The 20,450-nt window shown below is 39.6% G+C and overlaps 1 long non-coding RNA gene across 1 annotated transcript in view; it reads right to left on the reverse strand.

The window, feature by feature from the left end:
• Positions 1-7,600: 7,600 nt before the first annotated feature.
• The window catches only part of LOC109264214 (uncharacterized), a 475,998-nt gene continuing 463,148 nt past the window's right edge, over positions 7,601-20,450 (reverse strand). Inside the window, exon 5 of the long non-coding RNA XR_002078658.2 lies at positions 7,601-8,121. This is a non-coding gene — a long non-coding RNA (uncharacterized LOC109264214). The remainder of the gene's footprint in view (positions 8,122-20,450) is intronic.

The raw sequence follows: 20,450 nt of genomic DNA on the forward strand, positions 1-20,450 counted from the left end.
CTAGCCATATGCAAATGTGATAGCAAACTGTTTCTCAGTGCTAAATCACCAGTATTGTCAATTAAGTTAAAAGTAAGTTATGTGTAGCAAGAAATTATAATGGAGATTTATAAATGTGCAGTACTTATGACTGATGTTGTGATGAATTCTCTTTGATACTGTACCATCTAGAATAGTCTTCTGAATTCATCACTCATTTACTAAACAAGTAAATTATAGAAATTATTTCTATTTCTATTTCTTCTAATATCTATCTATTATCTTTAATTCTTTAAGTCTTAAAAGTATTTTAACATATTCCTATCAATCCATCCTAGTATGTACAAATTGCCATACGAGACTCTGGTGATTCAAAATAAATCGTCACAAGGCTCTCTCCACAAGCTATTATGCAGTAAGTTAGAAATTTTGAGCTGCTTTTTGGAGTTGGGTCGGTTATTTTTCATAAATAAGTATGTCAGGATTCCACTAGCCAGGTTACTGTACTATCCAAGCATGATATTTTATGAAGCTAGTCGTGCCAGAGTATATAAAAAATATCATGATGAATTTATCCGTGAGTTGGACATGTCAGTCTAACCCACAGAGCTAGACCAGAAGAAGAATTTCTACAGAGGGAGCAACATGAAGTAGAAGTAACTGGGTGAAAATACCTGCTCTGAAAATAACTGGACTTACACAGGTCATGTAATTCTTTAAGTCTTAGTCACTAAGCCAATATTGGAATCCTTAGTCCTAATTGAATCAAGATTCTTAAACTTTGATGTATGTGAGAACCCAAGCCATCTATACCCATATAGCTTTACTATCTATCTTTGGAAAATTGTACCATTGAGCAGACTTCACTAATATGACTATTCCAGGAACCTTTTGCTCAGGAAGGCAAAAGTTGCACATAGCTGTATTTTTTGTTTCAGGAAAATCCCCCTCATTCTCAAAAAAAAAAAAAAAATCATCGAAATCAACATCAGACATTTACCTTTTCAATAGCTACTTTTTTTCGGTCTTTCTAACTACTCAATTCTTGATGTTACTCCTAGAATCCCTTGCCTAAAAAAATCTCCACCTTGTGGTGTTCATCAAACCTAAAGTATTATAGTGTGGCCCTTATCCAATGGTACTCAGGTTCCCATCTTAAATCATGCGTCCAAACATCATAAATATTACAAGTCTGCCCTCCACTCTCTAAGAAGCTACTGAGATTCTATCAAGATAAATGCTTTCCTTCACTTTAGAAACCTATAAAATCAGCCTCATCCTGTCCACAGTTTGTTTTAGTGGTATTTTCAGGAATCCAGCATGCTGTAAGTTCCTAAGAACTAGTAGGAAAATTACATACTTCCAAAACAGGAGATATGAAGATGAATTAAAGAAATGGGTGTGATTGAGATGGGGGAAGCAAAGGACCAATTTTATGGCGATTTTCACATTTAAAAAAGTATCTGCAGATGGTGACTATTGTATTACAGAAAGAGGAAATGAAACTTAAGCTGCACTATGAAGACTATAGATTATGTTGTAAAATGAAGTGACACCAACCCCTGGCCTTATCTGCTTTCCTCTTTTTACCTTGGTGGTAATGGAATTGAAAAGTATGTAATTGAAACTGACCCCAGCCATCCTGGATGGGTAAGGGAGAGGCTTTTGTAACTTTACCATACAAATCAAGTTTAAAGAAGAAATCTTCAAGAACGCTTCTCAACCATGAGGATGCCTAGTTATACCCTGTCCCACACAAGGTAGGATGAAAAAATACTAGGAGGTGAGATCTGTTAAATGGGACATCCTGGGGAAACCACAAATTATCCCCTCACAGAGAGACCTCATTTTCAAGAGTCCAAGACTGCAATCAGCATCAGCTTTCTCTGATTAAGAGACTGGCTGCCTCCAGAAGCCCCAACAGTGGTCTCTCATGACCCTAGTGCTATTCCCCACCCTCCTTTGGAGAGAGTTGGGGTATATGAACCTCCACGTCCTCCTGTGAAAAAGTGTGCAATTCCTGGAGGAGAGTGGTGTGGCACAGCTGGGTAATAAGCACTGTGTGGAAAAGACAAGTGGAGGAGAGGGACGGAGGCATCTGCGAGAGGCAGAGTTCATGCAGACCATGCCTTTTTTGATGCCTCTCTGTGAGCCCTTGGAAGATGGCAGAGAGATGTACAGGGAGAGATGCTCCTGCTGGCCTGGAAGAAGCCAACTGCCATGTCACTGAGCAGGCCACATGGCAAGGACCTGAGAGGGGACTCAAGGAGCCGAGAGTGATCTTGTAAGCTGGCGACAAAATGGGGACGTCAGTCATACATCTGCAGGAAATGCATACTGCAAACAACTTGAAGGAGTGTAGGATGACGCATCTTTCCCCAGTCAACCCTCCGGATGAGGAAGCAGCCAGCTGACACTCTGATTTTAGCCTAGAGAAATCTTAAGAGGACGCCCCAGCTAACACGTGTTGGACTCGTGAGTCTGGAAACTGTGACGTGGTAAACTGGTGTCTTTTCAAAATACTCAGTTTGAGATAATGTGTTATGGAGAAATAGAAAACAAAGATATCAGACTCAGAATAAAATTAGGGGTGACTGGGTGAAATAGAAAAACAAAGATATTTTGGAGAAATAGAAAACAAAGATATTATCAGACTCAGAATAAAATTAGGGGCGACTGGGTGGTGGCTCATTTGGTTAAGTGTCTGCCTTTGGTTCAGGTCATGATCTCACAGTTCATGGGATCGAGCCCCGCATTGGGCTCAGTGCTGACAGTGTGGAGCCTGCTTGGGATTCTCTGTCTCCCTCTCTCTGTTCCTCCCCCACTTTTGCTTTCTCTCTTAAAATAAATAAATAAATAAATAAATAAAATTAAAAATTCACTCCGTGGCCTGTAATGCCCTGTAAGATCCTAAGTCTTCAACCCCATCACCTCCCACTCACCCCCTTACTCAAATACAATGAATGGTCCTCCTTGGTGTTCTTCAAACGAGTTGTTTTTCTCTCTTCCCAGAGACCTTTGGCCCTAGAAGTCCTCAAGCCTCACTTTCTCGCTTCATTCTTATCTCTGCACAAATATTCCAACCTCAGAGTCTTTTTCTCATGCCTTACTCTGTCTCCTTACCTGGCTTTAGTTTTCTTCTTAGCACTTAATACATTATATCGTGCCCTTATAGTTTCATTATACTTATCTCCTGTCTGTCTACCTACTACACTATTAAGAGTTGGGCCTTTTTTTTGCCTAGTGGATAGTTTTTATCCCTAACATTTAAAAAAAAATTGTTTAAATGTATTTACATGAACCGTGAGATCATGACCTGAGCTGAAACTAAGAGTCAGACGTTTCACTGAAGTGAGCCACCCACGTGCCCCTATCCCTAACCTTTAGAATGGTGCCTAGGACATATTGAGTGTTCCGTACACATTTGTTAAGAGAAGGAAGAGATTGGAGTTGGCACACTAAGCGGGTCAATGGCGGTGTGGGGGCCTGGGGAGGCTGGTCACTCAGCATGCTGGTCTTGGGAGCAGTGCACAGGACTCTCCCAGACAGTGGGAGGCAGCTAAGAGGGGTGTCCTTGAGGCCTGCCTGGCTTGGTCATGTGACAGACGGCAGGACACCAGTGCTTGACTCTGACATTGGGAATCTGCCTGCATAGCAGTGATGCCAGCTTCCCTGGGAGCTAAAGACTGGAGGCTTTCCTGGGCCTCTGTGTCACAGGAATCTTGGTGCTGCCCAAAGCAAGGCAGGGCACCACGGCCAGTGAATGATGCTGGACTCCTCACAGCTCATGGCAAGTGGGTGCTCAGAGATGAATTAAGGTAGAGAAATAAACAAATGTGGCATTTATTGCCTCTTGGAACCAGGGATCATAAATTCACGAATCATAAATTCAAACCCCAGCTAAGAGTTTTTGAATCCGATGCTTGCTTTCACTTAGAAAGGAAACCATGGTGGCAAATGGAAACGATGCCAAAACAATAATCAACTGGAGATTTACCGACTTGAATTTTTATTTCAAAACCTCGGGGTGATGCTATATGGATTTAGCGCATAGATGCACCTCAGTGGTTAAAAACTTGTGTTTCATGGTCACATGGCCTGTGTTTGCAGCCCGGTGCTACCGCCACTTGCAAGATGTGGTAAACTCATCGCAAGGAGGCTCATTGATGTTCTTAAGGCCTCAGAACTTAGCGTCTGTCTCCCTCCACGTGACATGCTAGCCATCCCTCTTCTCTGTGCCTTGGTTTTCCTTTCTCTAAAATGGGCACAGTGATAGCGTCACTTCAAAAGGCTGCAAAGTAGTTAAATCAGGTAATGTGTAAAGTCCTTAGCACAGTGGCTAATCAAAACTGGCTATGGTTTATTCGTGGCATCAACTAGATAACTAATTAAATGCACTCAAGCAAGCCTGTATATATATATAATACATCCCCTGAGATGTTGAGGGGACAGAACCAGCTATCCCACATATCTCAGTGCAGAAATTGTAGCACATCTCTTCCTTGCTTTAATCTTGCTCTGTTCTTAACTTTATTCCAAGGTCATCAAGGTGACACATGCAAGCTGTAGATACTTAGGTTCTGATGCACACATACCCACTGAATGTTGAATAGATATTTATGAGAAAAATCTAAGTCCCAGGAAATAGTGTCTGTATCTGATGAAATCATCTCCTTTCTAGGATGATACTTTAATAAACTTGACCTTCCTCTCATGCCAGCTGAGATTACTGAGCCACACAGGAAGTGCATGATAGGAGATAGTCACACACAAGTTTTTTATTTGCCTTGTATTTTTTGTTTTGGCTGAGATATAAAATGCAATTTTTAGAGTGGACCACTCCAAAAACAAGTCGAAAATGGAGAACTGTTCATTTTGTACATTTTTTTTTTTAATAAACTAAATGGATCTCTTATTATCTCTGTACCAAAGGCTCAACACAATGGAATTAATACAATGGCTTCAGAATGGTCAGGACCCCCACGACTATTTTCTATATAAATAGAAATAAAAACAGAATCATCTTAACATTTTGAAGCCCCACCCATTCTGCAAGGATTGCCTCCTGCATGCTTAGAGACAGTAGGTTTCAGCCCAGTCCTGAGCCTTTGGGTCAGGTGCCCTGGGGACACCCCATTCAGGCTGTCCCCAATGGCCTGAGGAGACTGTATTCATTTATCAAGGCCCCTTCCTGGAATCAGATCTGCTCTATAAAGACACCAACAGGCACACAATAAGGCACACAGGATGTTTAGAGGAGGAATCATCTTTCCAAAACTCTGGAACATTCAGAAGATGAAAGATATCCTTGCCCACCTGCCAATGGAATTCTTACATCCCTCTGTGACCATTAAGCTGGCATTTCATGCCAATGAAAGCATCTTAAACAGATAATTCTCTTCACTGCTGCCTGGTACAAGTGGGGCACTTAGAAAACTCAGGACCCATCGATTTCAGTTATTCCTGAGAGTCTCCACAGTGCTTTGCTGCCCCATGAGGGTCACTGAATGAGCAGTTTTTAATGACACAATAATTTATTGAAATGGGTGAATTGGTGTGGGAAGGACTGAGTCTGAGATGTAATCACTATTTTTAAGTCCCTCTATGTGCCAGTCATTATAGAAGCATTTTCATAATTACTTCATAAAGTCAGTGCTGTTATTTCTATTTTTACATTTATTTACCTATTTAATTTTTGGAGGGGGAGAGAGAGAGAAAGAGCGCGTGTGAGCAGGGGAGGGGCAGAGGGAGAGGGAGAAAGAGAATCTGAAGCAGGCTGTACTCTCAGCCCACAACCCAACGTGGGGCTGGATGTCATCATGGTGAGATCAAAATCCGAGCAGAAATCAAGAGTTGACTGAGTCACCCAGGCACCCCTGTCATTTTTATTTTGCGTGTAAGGAAACTGAAGCTCAAATTGTTGTCTGAAATGCGATGTCAGCACACATGTCTAGTGGGGATTTGAATTCATGTCTATACCTCAAGATCAGCATACCTACCTTTAAACCCCTTGGAGGATCATGGTGGCATCCCAGGAAAGCAGCTCTAAGGAACTGATTTTGAAGGTGAGGAAGAATATGACATTTTATTTTAGAAATCTCTGGCCTTGTAAAGGGCAGGAAAGTCAGTGGAGATACTCAATATGATGATTTTTCCCAGAACTGAGACGCAGCTGATTTTGTGCTGAGTTAACCCTTCTTTGTAATATATGTTTGTTTTTGAGTGCAAAATGTTTTTTCCCCTCATTTTTTTAACTTCAGCATCGACAAACTCGAACTGTTGGAAACTACCCTTAAATTTAGGCAGGTAGTCTAATAGTCTTCTAGAATTCACATTATTGCAAGAAGTCAAGTCAAATGCAAGCAAGAGGCTCTGGCTGCCAGTGGGGTGGGGAGGGGGCAGGAGGGGCAGAGGGTGGCTCTGGCAGACGGTCTCCTCCAGGACTGCTGGCAGCAGCCTTGCTGAACCGTCACAAACAAACAGGACTCTTCGCGCCTGGCGATTTCTCCTCTTCTGTCTAGATTTTGCCTCTCACCAGAAGCTTTGGAATCCATTGAAGAATGACACAAAGAAAGAGCGCAGTGTGGGTTACAGAGTCTGATTTCTCAAGTTACTGATTTGATATTAGCTGCCATTAAACATCAGTCAGTAGTCACATGCGGTGACCTGTCCCATACTTTCAGTGATGGGCTTCTTCAGACTGGTTTCTGAACTTCTCTTACGTTTGATTGAATTGGTCCTGTAAGACTATGAAAAGCTTACACAGAAAAGCTCACATAAGTAAAGGAGGAATTATATGGCCTGGGTGCTTACTTATGTTTCTAGAACATTCTTACTCTAAGCGTTTAGGGACATGGACTTGAGGCAAGGTTAGCATTTGGATCTTGCTGCCGCCGCTTGTTGGTGCAACCTGGACAAGTTACTTAAACTTCTGTATCTCACTTTCCCTACTGATGAAGTAGAGATAATGACACCTACTTCATGTAGTTTTCAAAAGATTGAGACACAATGCACATAAAGCATCAAAACCATGCCTGGCACACAGTGAATGGTAGCCATTTCTCATTAAGCATGTGCCATCATCCTGATACATACTTCAGCGCGGGACCAAAGCACTTGAATTCAAGAACCGAGTAACATTATGGACATTTTCATGTGAAATATAAAAGCAATTTCTCTTTCTTCAAACCTTGTTTTTCTTTGTTAGTATTATATTTTATCGAAAGTTATAACCATAGTTTTTGAAAGAGGTCTGAACTCTCCTTCTCAGCTTGGACATGGAGAAATCTTGTTTTTCAAAATGTTTCTGCATTTCTTTGAGCCTTTCATCCAAGTACTTTGCCAGCTGTGTGTGGGAGTCAGCAAAAAATTACTATTAACAGTTCGACATAGGATTCAGAAGGACTTTGTTAGGAAAGAAAGGTTGGCATTTTTGTGGTGGGGCCAGGCTAGAATTTTAAGTGACCCTAGCTATGAAGCACATGGATGGAGGAATTCTAGACAATTTTTTTCTCACTCATAGAAAGAGTCTGGTATCGACAATCCCATAAAATGGGGGAACGGTTTAAATACCTGGTAAATTCCCACAAAATGCTTTTAACAGTTAAAACAGCACTGCAGATTCAATTTCAGGGTGAGATCTTATTCATATCATACATTTACAAGATCAGAGATGATAACTGAGTTAAAAATTGATAACTTGGTCCAGATGTTGGTGAATATATCCTGAGAAATGTGGAAATCACCAGCAGGCTCACAGCCCACGCTCCTAAGTGCCTCACAGCAGGGATCGAGCACGGTGCTACCAAAAGTTGTCCTGGACAACTGATGTCACAAATAGAAAGTCCCCAACATGGTGTGAATCCTCGGGGGTTAAAACCCCCTTGGTTATCTGTTTGTGCAGCTTCTTAATGCCTAGAGTTTCAGTCTGAGAATGTCTTTGATTGCAGTTCCATGCATTCTGTTAAAAGAAAAGCCTGGTCCCAGCTATGGGCATCTTTGACCTCCATGGTGCCAAACTTCTGGTCTTCATTTTTCTCAGGCTTAAAAGATTTGACAAAACTGCTGCTTCCTCCTTCAATATTCCCTTCTTGCGGCTTCTCTGACTTCTCTCTCTTCTCTCTTTTTTAGATCTGCAAACATCTGGGAGAGGACACCAGTGGTTATTGTAGCAGCTTTGACTGGAGTAACAGGTGGGGCCGAAAAGATGGAAAGAGGCCCTCCCACGGTTTGCTCTAGCCCAGACTTCACTGAGCTCCAGACCCATTTACCCAGTTAAGCACATGTTCTCCTCCCCACCCCAACCTGAACTTCCTCCAAAATCTCCTGCCTTGATAAATGGTACCCAGATCTTCAAGGTACAAAACGTAGTCAACACCCTTCACATAGTTCTCTTTATTTCTTCATTTGAATTGATCCCCACTCCCACCTCCTGGTGATCTCTTTTCCACAGCTACTACTATAGTCTAAACCACTGTCATCTCTCTCTTACTTTGACTAAAGGAATAGCTACTCCACATTTGTTTTTGATTTCTTCAAATCTATTCTCTGCTGTGAATTGGAAGGAACATTTAAAAATGAAAGCGTAAGCACATAATTCTCTTGTTAAATCCTTTTATGGGCTTCCCATTGCTCTTGGGATGAAGTCCAAACTCCTTAAAAGTGGCAGCTACAAATGGCATGAACCTCGTCCTCCATCTTGCTCACCATGGTCCACCTGCTCCCTTCCTTGTCAAATGACACAGGCTCCTTCTTCCTCTCTTCCAGCACAGATTCTTGCAGTAAATATATCACTTTTGTGAGGTGGTTTGGAACAAAAGGCAGATTGATGGAGATGTTTGGAATTTAGGAAGAAGGGATCTGGAGAATTCATGGGGCAACTAGAGGGAGAGGTAGGTACTTAAGAAAGCAACAACTGAGGTCTACAGTTTTATCCAGGGTCCTTGCATCAAAGGCTTCGTTATTTACTTAACAGTTTTATCAGTTATACAGCACTTAGTTTGTGCAAAGCACTGTCCCAAGGGCTTTGAAACCATTAATTCATTTATTCAATCACTGCTGTGTTTCAGAACAGAGCTGTGTTCCAGATTCTTGTTCCGTAATGTCGCCCCGCTTACCAGGCGAAGTGCTACACCTCTATGGAAGTCTGGCGGTTGAGAACAATGAGTGGTTTAAAGCTTGACATGAAACTATTACACATTGTGCACTTCTGGACAGAACTGCCTTCGAATACCCCTTGCCTTTTCATTTCGTCTTTTCATTAATTCTCTCAACGTTCAATGCGTATCTTCTTTATGTTAGAGCTTTGCTACCATTGGGATGTGCTGCCAGGCCCTCAGCTTCTGTATCTACACCCGACCTTTCTTTCCCTTGCTGGCACTCTCTGCCGCTTGTCTCTCCTCATTTGGGATAAAGCTCTTCACGTCTACCTAAATTATCTTGCAATTAAAAACACACTTCACCTATTCCGGATTCCTTACCTTGAAACAAAAGACTCTTTCCCTGGGAGTGAAAATCTAACCTCCTTTCACATGTTTTCTACCTGCAGCCACGTAAATACTCCAGCGGGAGCCTCCCGTGATACACGGCTTTTCCTTCCCTGCCCTGTCTTTGCATTTCCCCTCCTGCTACTTGCAAAGCTCTTGCCTCTTCTCTTGCCCTAGAGACTCCACTCGTTCTTCAACACCCAGATCAGATGTTGCATTGTATTAGGAAACTGATTTTGCAGAGATGGATGCTATCTCCTCTGAACCCCCACATCACTTTGTGCATATGTCTGTTTTCTCAATACTATTGCATCTTACATCTTGTGAACTCCTGATTCAACTCTGAGTGTCTCAAGTTCACAAATCATATCTTCTCCACTTTCCTTGTATCAGCACTTTGGCAAAGACTATCACCATCAAAACAACAGATACAAAATATCTAAGAATAAACCCCAATTAAATAAATACTCAGACACTATATGAGGAGAATGTTAATACTTCACTAAAAGACACGAAGTAAGCTCTAAACAAACAGAAAGCTGTATCCTGTTTTTGTATAGAAAACCAGAATTCCTACTGACAGTTTCCCTCAAATCAATTAACTCATTCATATCTCAACTTAAATAAGAACAGACTCTTTTTTTTTTTTTTTACCTTGGCAACAATTCATATAAAATAATCAGCATGTGAAAACATCTTGAAATCTTCTGATGTAGAAAAGTAATTAGCAGGAAGTCCTTTTTATAGGTTTAAAAAGTGTTAGGGAGTATTAAAATAATTGTTATTACTGCGTAAATAGATCAAGGAAACTGAAAGTAAGTTAGAAATAGACTCGTAAATATAATAAAAAAATTGGGAAAGAGGATATTTAAAACAATTGAGGTTCTGACAGATGATTCACAAATTCTTTTGGGCCATTTGACTAGACCTTTTGAAAAAGATGAAGCTGAATCATTACTAGAAACCTTATTCTCAAGTAAACACCAGAAATGCAAGCTTTTAAATATAAAAAGAGAAATTCTAAAAGCACCAGAAGAAATAACTTTATTTTTTAAAAACTTTGGAGTGGAAAAGACTTGTTCAAAGTCAAAAACTGAGAGGGAAAAAGTCTCAAGTTAGACTGCATAAAAAAGTAGAACTTTTGCACTGCAGGGAAATTTCACAATGTCATAAGAAAAATGACAACTATGGAAAATATATGCAAAACATAAAACGTATGCCAGACAAATGTCATATTGCCTTGCCACACAGAGTTCTCACAATAGAAAATGAATAAAGACTTGAAGCAACGTTTCACAGAAAAATATTGCAAATAGCAAATAGCCAGCCATATGGTAAGATGCTAAAATTCACTCATAACCACATATGCAAATTCAAATAAACAATGAAACCCCATTTTTTTCCTATCTTGGAGGAAACGCTAAAATGTTTCATAATATCCACTGTTGGCTACAATGAACAAGGGCTCTCAAATCGTGTTGAAGGACAATTTGAAAATATTAAGATTTCTTGTGATCTTGAATCCCAAAGGAATTTATGTAACCATTTTGCTTAAGTGCAAAGATGTTCATCAATGCCCAAATCCAGAAAACACACCAATGTTTATCAATCGGAAAAGTATTAATAATATCCACACAATGTGCTATTTTTGCAGCTGATTAGAAATGAGATTTAGCTACTTAAATGGAAAGTTGATCAATACATTAGTTCATAAGAATAGAAAATTATAAAACAAATCTTCGTGTAAATAAGTGTCATTTACATACAACGTATGCATATTTCTTTGGCCACGTAGACATGAAACTGTTGATACAGTTAAATGTGAGGAATAACAACTGAGTGGGAAGGGAGATGGCAAGAGACAGTATTACCTCCAACTCTTCTGTGTTGTTTGAATCAATTTTATAACCCTAATCAAGATTTTCTTTCATAGATTTTTTTTTCCCAAAAAGGGCAACTATTCTTACCCCTGTCACTTTAGACTGAGGCAATTATTCAGGAATAACTTATTGGTTCCAAGATACCATGTGTCTTCCTGGAAAATGATGGATCCAGAAATTGAAATATTCGTGCTCACTGATGGTGACAAATCCCTTCTGGGGTTAATTCCTGTATTTGTAGTTCTTCTGACAGGAATATTGAAATCGGTACGTGCATGTCACAGTTAGGATGTTTTTGGCATAAGCAGAGGCTCTTGCTGCCACAGTAAAGAAAGGATGGACGCCTCTGCAGGAGGGGCAGCAGTCTGACCATGAACCACTCTGTTTATTTTGGCATTGCATGCATCATACTTTTCCCCTGGTCCTTTGCTTTCTGCAGAAAGGGTTGGCAGAAAAATAGATTTCACAGTATTGTTTCCTCTGTTGCTTCCTAGTAAAGTAAGAGGGGGAAATGTTGCCTTTCTATGTGGTCTAACTGCTGAACCTGGTAGTTCAGTTCCTAACGGTGTAACTACAGGTACGACTAACTAGGTGAGTGACTTTTCTGATAACCGTGCACAATTCTGCACCCAGTTCTGATGTGTAGGGCTTTCGCCACCCCCCACCCCCACGCCACCAAGTGATTCTATGGCAGCAGCTGGGTGTTTTACCACTCAGCCCAATTCTGATATTACCTATCCTGAGACAGCATCAGATTCCATAGGTTTAGGGCTCAGTCCTACAAGACTGCCTCCCGCACAGCTGGCTATAAATCCAAGGATCTCACAGTCCCCACTTTGGGTTCCATTAATTTGTTAGAGCGGCTCACAGAACTCAGGGAAACATTTTACTTACCGGATTACTGCATATTATAAAAGGATATAACTCAGGGACAGCCAGATGGGAGAGACGTGTAGGACAAGGTATGTGGAAGTGGCATGGAGCTTCTAAATCCTCTGAAAGTTCCCAACCTCTCATCTTCCGGTTGGTTGGCTCCACAAGCAGCCAGCCCTCATCCTTTCGGGTTTTCCAAAAGTTACATCATTAACATTAAAAAAGACACCTTAATTGCTCTTATCACTTAGAAAATTTGAAGGGTTTTAGGAGTTTGGTGTCGGAACAGGGTGGAGAACCAAGTATATATTTCTTATTAGAAGTCACAATATCACACCTTGTTTGGTGAGAATTTTGGAAGGTCTGAGAGTAGCAAATACAAACGAGAAAACAAAAACAAAATGTATGGGAGGGTGTGCCCTTCCTGTTATCCCTTCATTCTCCAGGAGCACTGGTTTCAGTCCACTCTGCTTATTTAAGTCAAAAGAGCAGAACTCAAGCATCCAACCTTATAGGAGGAAGACTGGGGTAAGCACCAATCATTTCTAGCCACATTTTCTATTTTGAGCTGCACATCATTAACTAGATTATAATCGTTCCCAAGTTGTGGTGATCTTAAAAAAAAACAAAACAAAACATAATTTCTTAAAGCTGAATTTAGCAATAACATGTGTGCAAAGAGTTTTGTAATGGTGATAGTTAAAATTTGTAGGAATTGGTGCACTTTTTTCTCTTTTTTAAAAATTATCATTGAGGGGCGCCTGGGTGGTTCCATCGGTGAAGCATCCGACTTCGGCTCAGGTCATGATCTCACCATTCATGGGTTCCGGCCCCACATCGGGCTCTGTGCTGACAGTCAGAGCCTGGAGCCTGCTTCAGATTCTGTGTCTCACTCTCTCTGCCCTTCCCCTGCTCATGCTCTCTCTCTCTCTCTCTCTCTCTCAAAAGTAAAATAAACATTAAAAAAAAATTAAAAAAATAAAAATTATCGTTCAAAAACTTTTTTATATATAAGGAAAGCCACCAACAACTCATTTTTCAAAGGTACTAACTCACTGATTTCAATATAAATCCACTAAAAAATTATCTTAGCTACTTACCCAGAAAAGAAATTTTAATAGCAGAGCACAGAGAAGCTGTTTCTCTTACTTCTCAAAATAGAATTTAGCTAATTTTATAGAATTTGGATTTTAATTCTATTTTAAAAATGTCATGCTCATTGAAAAGAATTCAAAGCATACCCAAAATTCTAGGGTGAAAAGTTAGCATCTCTCTTTACTCTTTGCTTTACTTCCCAGAGTTAAGATCAGTTGCTACGTTCTTAAATATCTTTGTGACAGATTGGGTTTCTTTGCTAAGATTTTCTATTTCTCATCAGTTTCAAATGAATCTGTCATCTCTTGTTGCAGCGTTTTTGTGAAGGTTGCTTTCAAATCTTTGTCACATCTTCCCAGTCTCTGATTCCTCTTGGTGCTGGCATCAATGGATTGTCTTGGCTTGGTGTGATGGGTCACTTTTAATTGTCTCATCAACACTCTGACCATTATGTTAGGAGACTCTAAGTCGTATTGAACGTCTCTTAGTTTAGAGGGCAGTCACCTCCCTAGGATCAGCACTTAAGTCCTGGCTGTAGGTGTTGGGAATCTCCCCCTCTCCCCAAAAGACAAAGGCTGCTGGCGAAGAGACTCTTAGTGGAGTTGGATCTCTTTTGCCACCTCTGCCCACTCACCCGGTCTCTTGGTGAGGGAGGGCAGTCTCTGACCTGCAGGAACAAAGAGGCTTCTCAGCAAGGCTGCTTGTGTGGCTCCCCATTGTTGGTGTCACCAGGCCACCCAGTTTCTCTATGTGGTGGAGGGGAGTCTCGGGCCCAATGAGATCATTTCCCTTGCCGGCTGATATTCACTGTGGGTCTTGATCTTTCCCTCTTGCATACGTTGTTTGCCTGGTGTTGTTGACAGGACTCCTGTTAGATCCAGGGGAGGAAGGAGTCAAGTTGGCCTGCCCTCTTTAGCTAGATGGGAAATCCAGTGTGCAGGACCGGGGTCACCTTTTGCTGTCGGGTGGAGGGTTGGAAGACGTTGCCACTGTTTTTCCTTCAGTCTTGGGAACATTAACCGGTTTGCCTTCCTCTATCCATCATTCAACAGTTCTCCTCATGTTGCCTCTTGCATTATTTTCAGGGTTTATCATTGTACTTGGTGAAGAGAAGCTGGAAGGAATGCATCTTACACCCGCTTGTCCAGAGTAGGAATCTCTATCTGACAGTGTGTATGTCTCCTCCACTAAACTCAGACAGCTGAAGCATAAGGGCCATGTGGTACTTTGTGTGTTTGGTGTTTCATTCAGTTTCTGACTCAAAGCAGGCACTTGCGAAAGAAGTGCAAATGAATTAGTGCACAGAATCTGATCTAACTCTCCACTATTGTGAAGAGGACTTTTCTGCGCTATGTTACTTAGCCGTGACCACAAAGCCAGATTAGGGCTCTGCTCGGTAACATAAAGATGGGACTTTCGTCTCTGTGCTAGGATAGCTGACTTCATATCTTTTAGTGTCCACTGCCTGAAACTAAAAGATGTCAGAAAAGGAGATCAGAGATGCTTCATGCCACCATGTCAGAAGCATCAGAGAACATCTGAACGGGCAGAGCTTTCTCAAAGGATGTCAGAAAATGTTCTATATACAGCTACACTGCACAAGGCCTCTGCTAAGAAGAGACGAAAAGAGAAATTTCACTTCTCTGATACCAAGTGAGCCTTTGAAACAAGCATCTAGCAGAGCTGAATTTAGTTGGTTATTGCCATGGTTTAATGGAATGTGGAGCAGAAAAGTAAATGTCAGTTAAGATTGTTAAATGGTAGTAATAATACCTCCCTCTTTTTGAGTGGTTCCGTGTGCGAAGCCCTGAGCTAGCCACATTACTTACATAACTAATAAACTTCACAAACCGCCATTCTGTAGATGCAAAAGTTATGCATTAGAGAAATTGTGTTAGGTAAAGTCATAGCAGTTGCAGACACTAGAGTAAGGATTCAGTCTCAGGGCTGCCTGACTGCAAAGCCACCATCCTTTTGTTTGTGGTATGCCTCTCACAGAATACAAAATTGCTAAAGGAAAGCACGAAAGTGTAATGCATGACAAAATAAAATTTCACGAAAAAAGTTTTTTCCCTCATTTATCCAAAAATGTCAGAGTAATAGCTTAGTTAATATTATAGGATGTTTTGCTGCCACTATAGTAACAACTGCCTTTTAACAAAATAATGCATTGTTATTAGCTCATTGAGCTATAATGGAGAACATTGTTTCCAAAGGCAATGATGTCTTACAATACGTGACTTCTGCCCTGCCCCCTGCTGTGTTATTTTCTTTCCTCTGAGCTGACAAAGGCATTCGACAAAATGAGGAAATAGCGGAGGGCACAGCTGAATCAAATTTTGAAACAAACAGCCAAAGATAAGTGTGTCACATGAGAACAGCTCTTAATTGTTCTATGATAATTCACTCAAAATATAATGATGTTGTTAGAAAGAATGAACTAGTTTCTTGCGGATTAAGAGAAAATCATTTGTAGGAGATGAAAGGGCATCTAGCATTTGAATAGACAGAGAAAAGAACTGCAAGAACATGAAATTACTTTTTTGCCCGATAAGACATTTATCTGTGTTTCTCTATCCTCATGCTAAATGAGGTCTAGAAGATAGGGTCCTTTGAAAGCAGAAATGGTATTAGGTTGGAATTCTGTTCCAGGCACTCAGAAGACAGACATAAATAAGCTCTGCAGTGAGGCTGGTTACTAATGAGAAGACCTCTTCTGCAAAAATGGTCTTGACTAGCTTTCTTTTTTTGCCGAAAACCGCCCAGAGCTCGTTACTCAGAGCTGAGGCTACATTCTATGTATGCAAGGAGATAAGATGTACAAGGAGCCTCCCTTCACTGGGAGAGTTTGGAATCCAGGGTGTACTGGCCCAAATCAGGCTTCTAGTGCTCATGCAGATTTCAAAGCAGATGATCGTGGTGGTCATTCTCCTTTGAAGACGATCTTACCAAGTCATTCATATGTTTTGAACAATTCATCCTCCTGCTAGAGGATTATTTCATATTATTTCATGCTATTATATAAAATAGACTCTGCATTCAGCTTATACATGAGCTTCCTGATCTGCTTTTTTTGTTGCACCCCTCTGATATATGGAATCTTTCCTCCAATATGGAACCTTTGCCACATCTTAATGATGACCCCTCCCACTCTTAGAGTATATAATCAGTTGGTGATGCATTAAATGGGAAGGGAAAGAACCTGAGGTCTTTGCACAAAACAGTATAAGTGGGCTTTTGAGTGATTTCGAAGGTGGTAAGTGGAAATTCCTGGGCACTTTTTGGAATGAATTTTTTAAGAGACTTTTTGCAATAGAGACAGTTCCTGACTAACAATATTTTGACTTACAATTTTCAACTTTACAATGGTGCAAAAGCCATATGCATGCAGTAGAAATCATACTTTGAATTCTGATTTTTTCCTGGGCTGGTGACATGTAGTACAATACTTTCCTGATGTTGGGCAGCAGCTGGGAGCCACCGCTCCCCCTCAACCACACAATCACGGGGGTAAACAACTGATACACTTACAAGCATTCTGTACCCATACAACCACTCTGTGTTTCAACTTCAGTACAGTATTCAGTAAATTACATGAGATACTCGACACTTTATTCTGAAATAGGCTTTATGTTAGGTGATAGTGCTCACCTGTAGGCTAATGTAAGTGTTGGGAACACATTTAAGTAGACTGGACTAAGTTATGATGTTTGGTAGGTTAGGTGTATTAAATGCATTTTCCACTTACAATATTTTCAACTTAGTATGAGTTTATCAGGATGTAACCCCATCACAAGTTGAGAAAGATCTGTAAATCCTTTTAATGAGAATTCTCCACGAAATATGCATCTATCCAGCATAATGCACAGGGAGTTGGTGCTGGAGGACTGAAAGTGGAGGGATTAGGTTCCAAGTGGTAAAACACAGGGCTGATTCTAAAGAATGCACCTGCTTGATACAACCAAATCATGCATAAATTATGATAAAATATTTACATGTTTAATATGCAGGTGTCTAGACTCTTGAGGAAGTTAGAAACTTCATGAATGAGCAGCGAGGAACAAACACCCATAAAAAAAGGAGTAGCTCTGGAGTCAAATGCCCAAACCAACAACAGAAGGAAGAAGTGAGATATTAGGACCGATGTCAAGGAGTGAAGGTGATTCTGACATTCAACATAAACTGGAACCCTCAGAGGGACTCAAGTAACTTTAGGGAGAAGTAAGTGTAAATTCTTTCCAGAAGAAAACATTCTGAAATTAGTTTCTTAGGAATTCATGAAAAAAGTTCAACTAAATATGAACATAGATCTAAAAATTACATAATGTTCAAGAAAATAATTTACCATATGTGAGAGTCAAAAAATGCAACGAAAATATTTAGGTCCACAGACTTCATATTTTGGAATTACTACGTAAAAATATAAAGTAGTGGTATATGAAATGTTTAAGAAGTAAAATACATACAAAAATGATCAAGAAAAAGGGATAAGGGCTATTGTTCCTGGTAATTCCTAGATGATTTGGGTCAACTATTCTGGAAAGGAGAAGCAGTAAAGGAGGACGTGTGGGTGTGTGTGTGCGTGTAAGTTTGTATGTCACTCAGTGTAAAGGAATGAGAGAACCAAAATCCCTTGGCCAGGGATTCCGGGGCCAAGGTCCAGGTGAAGGGTGAAGCCAACAAAAGTAGAAGAAGATGTACCACACAGACAGTCACCAAAAGAAAGTTGGTATAGCTATCTGGAAGCATTACTAAAGAAAGACATTCACAACGCTAAAAATTCAGGAAGATATCATTATACATAATTTGTATTAACCTCAAAATATACATGACCTCAAAATATTTGGAACAAACATTGACAGAACTAAAATGAGAAATGGACAAATTCAAAATGATAATGGGAGGTTTTTAACACACGTCTTTAAAGAATAGTTGAAGAACAACTAAGTAAAAAATTAAAATTTGAACTACTCATTGATATAGACCTAACCACACACACACACACACCTTCCACCTAATAACTGCACATTACATTTTCCAAGGATAAATGTGGCAATTAAAAAGATCTATCATACACTTCATCAAAACTCAGGTTTCAATAAATATCAAAGAATTGAAACAGTATAGGCTGTCTTCTCTAATAATGATATAATTAGTCTAGAAATCTGAAAAAAAAAAGGATCTATTTGAAAAATCCTCACACATCGAAAACTAAGAAGTATACTTCTAAGTTACTCATGGTCATGAACAGAATCACAATGGCAAAGAGGAAATATTTTTAACTGAATTGAAAATAAAATATGCTTTCAAAAGTTGTAGCTTTCTGTTAAAATATGCTTACAGAAAAATATGCATTCTTAAAAATGCATATACCAGATAAGATGAAAGTCAGTCATCTAAATCTTTATCACAAGAATTGGAACCAGAAAGGCAAATAAAGTGACATGAAAGTAGAACAGAAGAAACACTATAAAGTTTAGTAAATAAAGAAACAAATATAAAAAGATTAATAAATTGATATATATGTTTGGTGAGATTGAATAAGAATGAAAAGAGAGAAAACAAAAATAATCAATGTCAGAAATTAAAAAGGAAACATTAAATAAATTAGAAAAGTCCAACAAGAAATTGGTAAAGAAATAATCCAATATATCCAATAAAATAGGCATATTTATAGAATGATACAACTTACCAAAATATCCATAAAAATAGAAAACCTTTATAATTCTACACTTGTTAAAGATACATCCAATTTAAAATTTCCCCAAAAGGTAACTGTTAGCTAGTCTAGATGCCTCCAGTAGTGACTCATACCAAAGAGTAAAATAGGAAATAATAATTTTGTTCTCCCTGAAAATAAAAAAAACAGAGGGGCAAACACTTCAACTTAATATTTGAAATCAAAGTAAACAGCATATAGGAAACAAGCCTACTAGAAATTTATAAGAAAACATTAATGATTGAAATAAAAAAAATGTAATGAATGGATTCAACAACACATAAACATAATTGAGGAAATAATTAATAAACTGAAATATAGATGTAAGGAAATTACCTAGGCTGCGACACAGAAAAACAAAAAGATGGAAGGTATGAACATGATAATATGGGGTCTGGAAGATTGAATGGGACAGTCTAACAAATATATCCCATCACTGTCCCAGAAGAATAAATAGAATGAAGAAGGTGCAACATTCAGAAAATTATTGGCTGATAATTTGCCAGAGCTGAAGAACAGTACAGATTCAGACACAGAGAGCAACACATATTCAAAGCAGGACAATTAAAAAATGAAAATAGGCCTAATAAATCTGTAGAAAGTCTGGTGGTAGCAGGAGGAAGTAGCCAGAAAGAACAAATTAGTTACAAAGAATGACATTTTGTCACCGGACTTCTAAACAGAAAAATTGGAAGTCAGATGATAGCAGAATAAAATTATCAAAGTGTTCATAAGAAATAGCTGTCAATTAGAATTGAATATCCAGCAAACTTGTCTTTCAAAAGAAAAGAAAAGGGTTGATATGAATATATTTTCATATAAAGAAAATCTGGGTGTATTTACCGCTAATCAGCTTCCCTAAAAAAATAATCCCACCACGAAAATGCAAAACAGAATTGTGAGAAAATAAATTGGTCTAAGTATGCTGTTTTAGCTATCTAATACTGAGTAACAAAGAAGCCCAAAACGTAGTGGCTTAAAACAACAATAACCATTATTCATCTCTTATAGTTTCTGTGGATAAGGAATTTGGGAGTAACTTGGATAGATGGTTCTGGTCTAGGGTCTCTCATGCGGTTGTCATCCTATGTTAACTGGGATTGCCATTATACATCAGCTGGGGTTGCAGTCCTCTGAAGGCATAACTGAAAACTACACTTTTTTTTTTAACTTATTTATTTTGAGAGAGAGAGAGAGACAGAGAAAGAGAGAGTACAATGGGGGAGGGGCAGAGAGAGAGAGAGGGAGACACAGAATCCGAAGCAGCCTGCATGCTCTGAGCTGTCAGCATAGAGCTGGACGTGGGGCTCAAACTCACAGACCAGGAGATCATGACCTGAGCTGAAGTCGGACGCTCAACCGACTAAGCCATCCAGGTGCCCCAGAGGATACACTTCTAAGGTGCTCACTTGCACGGCT

This window comes from Panthera pardus, unplaced genomic scaffold (assembly GCF_024362965.1).
Source record: "Panthera pardus isolate Hobbes unplaced genomic scaffold, ASM2436296v1 HiC_scaffold_1, whole genome shotgun sequence".
Classification (NCBI taxonomy): Eukaryota; Metazoa; Chordata; class Mammalia; order Carnivora; family Felidae; genus Panthera; species Panthera pardus.